Source organism: Nicotiana attenuata, unplaced genomic scaffold (genome assembly GCF_001879085.1).
Source record: "Nicotiana attenuata strain UT unplaced genomic scaffold, NIATTr2, whole genome shotgun sequence".
NCBI classification, from domain to species: domain Eukaryota; kingdom Viridiplantae; phylum Streptophyta; class Magnoliopsida; order Solanales; family Solanaceae; genus Nicotiana; species Nicotiana attenuata.
Window position 1 is genome coordinate 204,174 of NW_017671085.1, and position 6,745 is coordinate 210,918.

General features: G+C 37.2%; 1 pseudogene; it reads right to left on the reverse strand.

Annotated features, from left to right (window-relative positions):
• The window catches only part of LOC109205820, a 4,868-nt pseudogene extending 3,787 nt beyond the window's left edge, over positions 1 to 1,081 (reverse strand).
• Positions 1,082 to 6,745: the final 5,664 nt, after the last annotated feature.

Here is a 6,745-nt window from a genome sequence, read left to right on the forward strand (position 1 = left end):
AACTAAAAGTACCCACAAGTAGTTATCTTTTTTTTTTTATGAGATAAGTACCCGCAAGTACTTATCATAACTTAAACTTTGAAAATCAAAAAATAACAAAAGAAAATGGTAATAAAGAAAACAACAACAACTAGGCCTCAGTCCAAACAAGTTGGGGTCGTCTATTTGTATCCTCACTGACCATGTTTCTCCATTTAAGCCCAACTCATGTCATCATCATACCCAATAAAAATTAAAGTGCAATAAGTTAAATATATACAACTAATAATAATAAAGTTTTCCATATTTTAACTGGCATATAAATCTATGATATGGTCAAAATACTCCTAGAAATGCAATAGGTTCAAAATTAATGTGCTAACAAGACCTAAACATATTTCCAACTAGTAGATATCACATATAAGGATTTTTTTCTTCCATCGTGCCTTATCTTTAGCTAAACATACATCAATCCAAGAAATTGTAGCTCTTCCAAGACAACAAAAACAACACTTACAACCGATAGTGTACTTACCAGAATGTATTTGAGATTAGCTGTGCTAATGTCATCTTTAGTCTCATTAAGAGAAAACAACCCCAATTTACCGATCATTTCTTCACACTGTCTCAAAATCTCGCAGCCTTTTCTCACAGTATCCTACAAATCCACGACCAAAACAAACACAAATTCAAATAACACGCTAAAAGTCAGATCTTTCAGTATTATTTCCGAAGTATAAATAAAAATTACTTTATCAACGCTCGATTCCGCGGAAGCATGGATTTTTGAAGCCTGCTCGAATAGAGCTGGCAAAGGCATCTCTTGCATGTTCAGTTCGCCCATTGCTGATTGTATTAGCTTTCGAACTGGATAAACAAACCCTAGAAATCAATGATTTATGAGATTTGAGTCTGAATTTGGGATTTGAAATTGTTGAAATTAGGGTTTGATTTGAATCTGTAGAGAAAGCGGGTTTCTAATGGAATGTTGGAGTAATCTCGCGGCAAATCGTACGATTCTGGCTAAGGAAATGCTCTCTATGTTTCACTATTTTTTAGTAACTTTTTGGCATTTGATCGTGATTTACACTATTTCATTTTGTATTTAAGATACTTAAATTTTGAAATTTTTAATGTGACAATTGTTTTTTACACCTTATGGATAAACCCAATATTTGCTTTTACACCTAATCGAAAAAAATGTTAGGTGATAGCTACTAGTGCCTTTTCCAAGTGGGGCAAATTATTGTTTTGTAATAATATGTGTATTGTTAATTACATATTTGATGAAATGAATAATGGAAGAGTTATGAAAATTCAAGAGTTAACCTAGATAAACCCTTAAAATTAGCACAATTTGTCAATTAAATATTTCTACTTATCTAGTAACTAGGGGGTGGCAAACGGTCGGGTCGGGTATGGTCGGGTCGATAACGGGTAATTTAAAAACAAATAAATTATTCGATCCGACTCATATTTAATACGGGTAAAATATGGGTTAACCCGCGAATAATATAGATATCCATATTATCGATGGCTTCTTGAATATGATCACTTCTGGGAGAATTCCTAGTCTCCCAAACTTAATGAACCTCTAATTTGAGGCTTTGTAAATGTAAAAGTAATCCATTAGTTATCTATTTTCTAAGTGACTAATATGGTTCTTATCCATATGACCCGTTTTTAAGAAGTTCATTATCCAACCCATTTTTTAATGGGTAGTATGGGTGGATAACTGTTTTATTTTAACCATTTTGCCACCACTGGGAAGGGTAGCCTTGACGTACTAGTAAAGTTAGTGACATGTGACCAGGAGGTCACGGGTACGAAATGTGAAAACGGTCTCTTGTAGAAATGTAGAATAAGGTTGCGCACAGTAGACCCGTGTGGTCCGGCCCTTCCTCGGACCCCGCGCATACCAGGAGCTTGTTGCCCTTTGCCGCCGCTACTAGTAACCATACTTTCTATTGAGTTGTTGGACGAACCAATCAATGAATGACATATCTAGTTTTGTTATAGAAAAACAACGAAAAAGTCTATATCCGTCCCTGTACTATTAGATATTAGTTATATGAACCCTGTCTTATACTATTCGATACTTTCTACCCCTACCGTTACCCATTTTAACATAGTTACCCTCTAATCTAACGGACCCATTCCTCCATACACGTAGCTGTATTTTAAAACCCCAACCCATATTTCTCTTTTTTAATCCCTAATACCTATACCCACCCGAATCACCCGAACCAATTCTTCCCCTACCGAGTATCAACTGCAGAGTTATGCCATTAATGGATGTCAAAAGCATACTACTCCATCGGCTTTTTGTTCTCCAATATTCCTACGCATCTCCACTCTGTCGCCTCCTTGATTGCGTAAAACTTCTCGATTTCCGTCATACAAGAACCACCGAAAATCTTGTCAGTATTAACCCCTTCCTTTAATTTTTTCCTGCTAGTCTTGGTTACCTCCAATAATTCTGACACCGACAAAAAGACCCCAGTCCAATTGGAATTTGTTGAAAAAAATTTCAAAATTTCTTCACCAACACATACTCTACAAGTCATAGATCACTTGGAAAAAAAAACACAGTCCACTTTAAAACAAAAAAATTAAAAAAATATCAAAGCTCACAGAAGATACACACACAGATATACACAATCATGGTTATCTATAGTTTGGGTTCTATTGGAAATTAGTCAAAGTTTCTTCTTCTTTGCACTATTCCTTGGGACCACAATGGAGTAAAATGTTTAGAGCTTTATTTGAATTTAGAGCTCCTCCACATATGATGTCCTTTAAGCTTCATCATTACCATATATTCTCAATCACTCCTATAGACACTGAAATTTTAGCAAATCAAGATAAATTCTAAATTTAAGATAATTCTTGAAATATTAGGAGTCTATTAGGGTTACTTGGTCGCTACTCCACCCAAACCTTAATTCATGCATATAATAAGGGTACATATGTCCTTTAAAGAGGATCTCAGCAATTCTATAAACTCTCGGAATATGTACAAAAAGATCAAATATAAGATCTCCGAAATTTCATGAAACTCTTGGAATATTCATTAAGAGATCAAAGACATGTTAATATGTCAGCTTAAAGTCCTACATTCGAGAAATACGCCGCTAAGGACCTCGAATGACGTAGAATAAATCGGAGAGAAGAATCAAGGGATAAACGGAGTTGTAACATACAGTGTTTATCAATAAATTTTTTTTCTTATAGTTGTTTGTGATTGCAATTTCTTTTTCTGCCCAAATTTATTGCAAACAACTCCATAAGACACAATAAAAGATAAATTCACAATTCCAAATTCTCTGTTGTACTCCTCTGATCCATTTTCATCAAAACCAAAGGAGGTGCTTATTTGTGTTGTTCGCTGCTTGTGGGTTCTCGTCAGTGGTCTTTGCTGTAATATTTTCTCTTTGGAAAGATGACGATTAGGAAGCAGAACAAAATGAGCTCGAGAAACTTGAAGCTTGAAGGGTTGCCATGGCATCTCTAAATCCTTATATGTATAATAGACTATTTAAGGTGAATTGGTTCGGGTGGGTATGAGCATAGGGATTTAATAAAAGGAAAAATGGGTTGGTTGTTTAAAATGCAGCCACGCGTATAGTGTGAGCACGTGATTTTTGCCCTATATGAATTACTCCCATAAATTCAAGAAAATTAATTTTTCCCATTGTTAGGAATTTTTGTAGAATTTTCTTAATTATTTGCATTTGTTTGTGCATGTTTAATTTTTATTAAAATCATGAAAAATACAAAAATACCCTGTATTGCATTCGGGATTTATTTTTATATTTTTAGGTTAATTAGTAAATTAGTTATTTTTATAAAAATAAAAAATCACAAAAATGGTTCACTTTGCATTTTTTTTAACCTTTTAATTTTAAATTTGTAGTTCTTATTATAATTCAGGAGTTAATTAATTTTTGTAAATACTACGATGGGTAACTAGTTTAATTTGGTAAATAATTTTATTTTAAGAGTTAATTTGGTTTGTTAATTAATTGTAAAAGGAAAACAAAAAAAAAAGGGAAATTGTGAATTTGTTTTAAAACCCGAATTTGGGCCAAGCTAGTATTCTGAAGCTCAAACACTTCGCCCATATCACCCTTAACCACGCCCCAACCCAGCCCAACCGGACCAGCCCTTGAACCCGCCCCATTTTCCTCTCTAAATCCCAGCCCAAACGTTGTTCCCCCCAAAACCCGTCTCAGACCCGGCCCAAGCTCCACCTAAACCCGATCCAAACCCTCAGCCTAATCAAACGACCTCGTTTTTTACCCTTTCATCTGAGCCGTCGATCCCACTCAATCGGACGGTCCGGAACTGACCATTGTTTTATTATATAAGTGTTTTAACCTAGTCCTCTCCCCCTCCCCGGTTTCATCTCCTTCAGATCATCGTCCCCATATTCAAAGACAAGAACCCTAGCGCCGCCCTAGTACTCCTCACCATCTCCGGTGGCGGCGCAACCCTATACCACCCCAATCCGCCTTAAAATCACACCCCGGAATCCTCTCTATCCCCTCATCTCAAATCCCTAACTCATTTCTTTCAAATCATCACCAAGACTCTCGAATCTCAGATCTAAGGTCCACACCCCAAACCCTAAAAACCCCAAATCTCCCAAGTCGTCAAGTTTCAATGAAGGATTAGGGCTGAAATTGGTTTTATTCGTCTGTTCTCAACGAGAACACACGATTAATGCCAATTTCGGATCAAAATCGAGAGTGTCGAAGATCCTTTCAAGTCCACTGCCCCTCCGCTCATTCTAGGTATTTTCCGGCCATTTTTCTTTCTTTCATCTTTCATTTTATCCTCATCCTCATCTTCTCCTGATCCTTTCTTTTTTTCTTTCTTGTTTTTTCTGTTTTTCAAATCGTTTCTGTATGCACGCTAATTTTAGGTTATTTTTAGTTAGCATTTTTTTTTAGTTTATTATATTATGTTGTTTAATTTTGCTTAAATTCCCCCCTATTATGTTTTCTTTGGATCCTTGGCTCCAGGAGTTTCTTATAACTCTGTTGGCCCTTTTTTCCCGTAGGTTTAGTCTTTGAAAATAAATTTTGGGTTTGTAGGTTAGAAACCCAAAGAGGGGAAGGGTAAAATATTGGTCTGTCAGGCCCAGGGTTTTGGTTTGAATTTTGGGTCAGCTTGACCCATGTCTGGTTCATGAGGGTAAATAACAAGGGGTACAAGGGTATTTGGGCAATTTTAATTAAGAGAAACTTTAAAAAACTGAATGGGAAGCTTCCAAGAAAGAGAGGGTTGGGTAGTTTTAGAAATTAGTTTTAAATTTCAGGGTTAAAAGTGAAAAAAATAAAAATTGGGGAAGGGGTAATTGATAAATAATAGGGCCATTTATGTTGCCCTAGGGCTTTCTATAAAAGGCATGTTTCCTTCATAGACAAGGGGGGAGAGAATTACAAGACTGGCAAAAATTTAGAAACGGCTGAGCTTCTTTTAGACTCTAAAAATACTGAAAAGTGTTTAAAAATTTTGCTTGATTTTGTTCTTTGAGTTCCCTGTTAACCAGAACTTTCAAAAGCTCCAAAGAATTGTGCTCATCTGGGTTCAAAATGATTTGAAAGAACTTGAATTTGCTAAGATTATGTCACGACCCGGATTCCCCACCCTCGGGAGTCGTGATGGCACCTACGAATAGGAGCTAGGCAAGCCAATCAATCTAACACTTCTCTCATTATCATTAACAAAATAAAGAAGAACGAGGCAATTATCATAAAAGCGGAAATTTCGAAACATAGATAACAGAAACCAAGTACGGAATTTCAAATACACCTCTACCCAGATCTGGTGTCACTAACTCACGAACTTCTACTGAATGCTAAATACAAAGTCTGAATGAGAATACAGTACTGTCTTATCCGATACAAGGGAAATCAAACGAAAGACAGAGATAAGAGAGACTCCGGGCCATGCGGATGCCAGCAAGCTACCTCGGAATCTCCGGACTGAAGTAAGCTCCCAACGCTCCTACTGCTGACCAAAGGCTCCTGCCCCGGTACTATGATCTGTGCAAAAAGCACAGAAGTGTAGCATCAGCACAACCGACCCCATGTGCTGGTAATTGCCGGGCCTAACCCCGGCGAAGTAGTGACGAGGCTAGACAGGACCTACCAAAAACAACCTGTGCAGATATATATATATACAAGGCAACAGAAAATAACAACAGAGAATATCAACTAAAAAGGGGAAGGGGGCATGCTCGGGAAAATACAGCGAATACAGATCAATGGATATAACGACGAAACTATCTCAATACCATAGCTCATATATATAAGTGGTCGGCGCGCCACACGATCCCATTTCTTAATTCATAAGTGGACGGCGTGCCACACGATCCCATTTCATAATAAATAAGTGGTCGGCGTGCCACACGATCCCATATTATAGTATATAAGTGGTCGGCGCGCCACACGATCCCATTTCTTAATTCATTAGTGGATGGCGTGCCACACGATCCCATATTATAGTATATAAGTGGTCGGCGCGCCACACAATCCCATTTCTTAATTCATAAGTGGACGGCGTGCCATACGATCCCATATTATAGTATATAAGTGGTCGGCGTGCCACACGATCCCATATTATAATTCAAAATATCTGACTTTGTAAAGAAGGCCCCATTAGGGGAATTCGACAACATAACACTTTAACCCGGCAAGGGTACAGCTAACAGCCCAAATATCCCGGCAAGGGAGAGTACATAATAATAGTCTACACG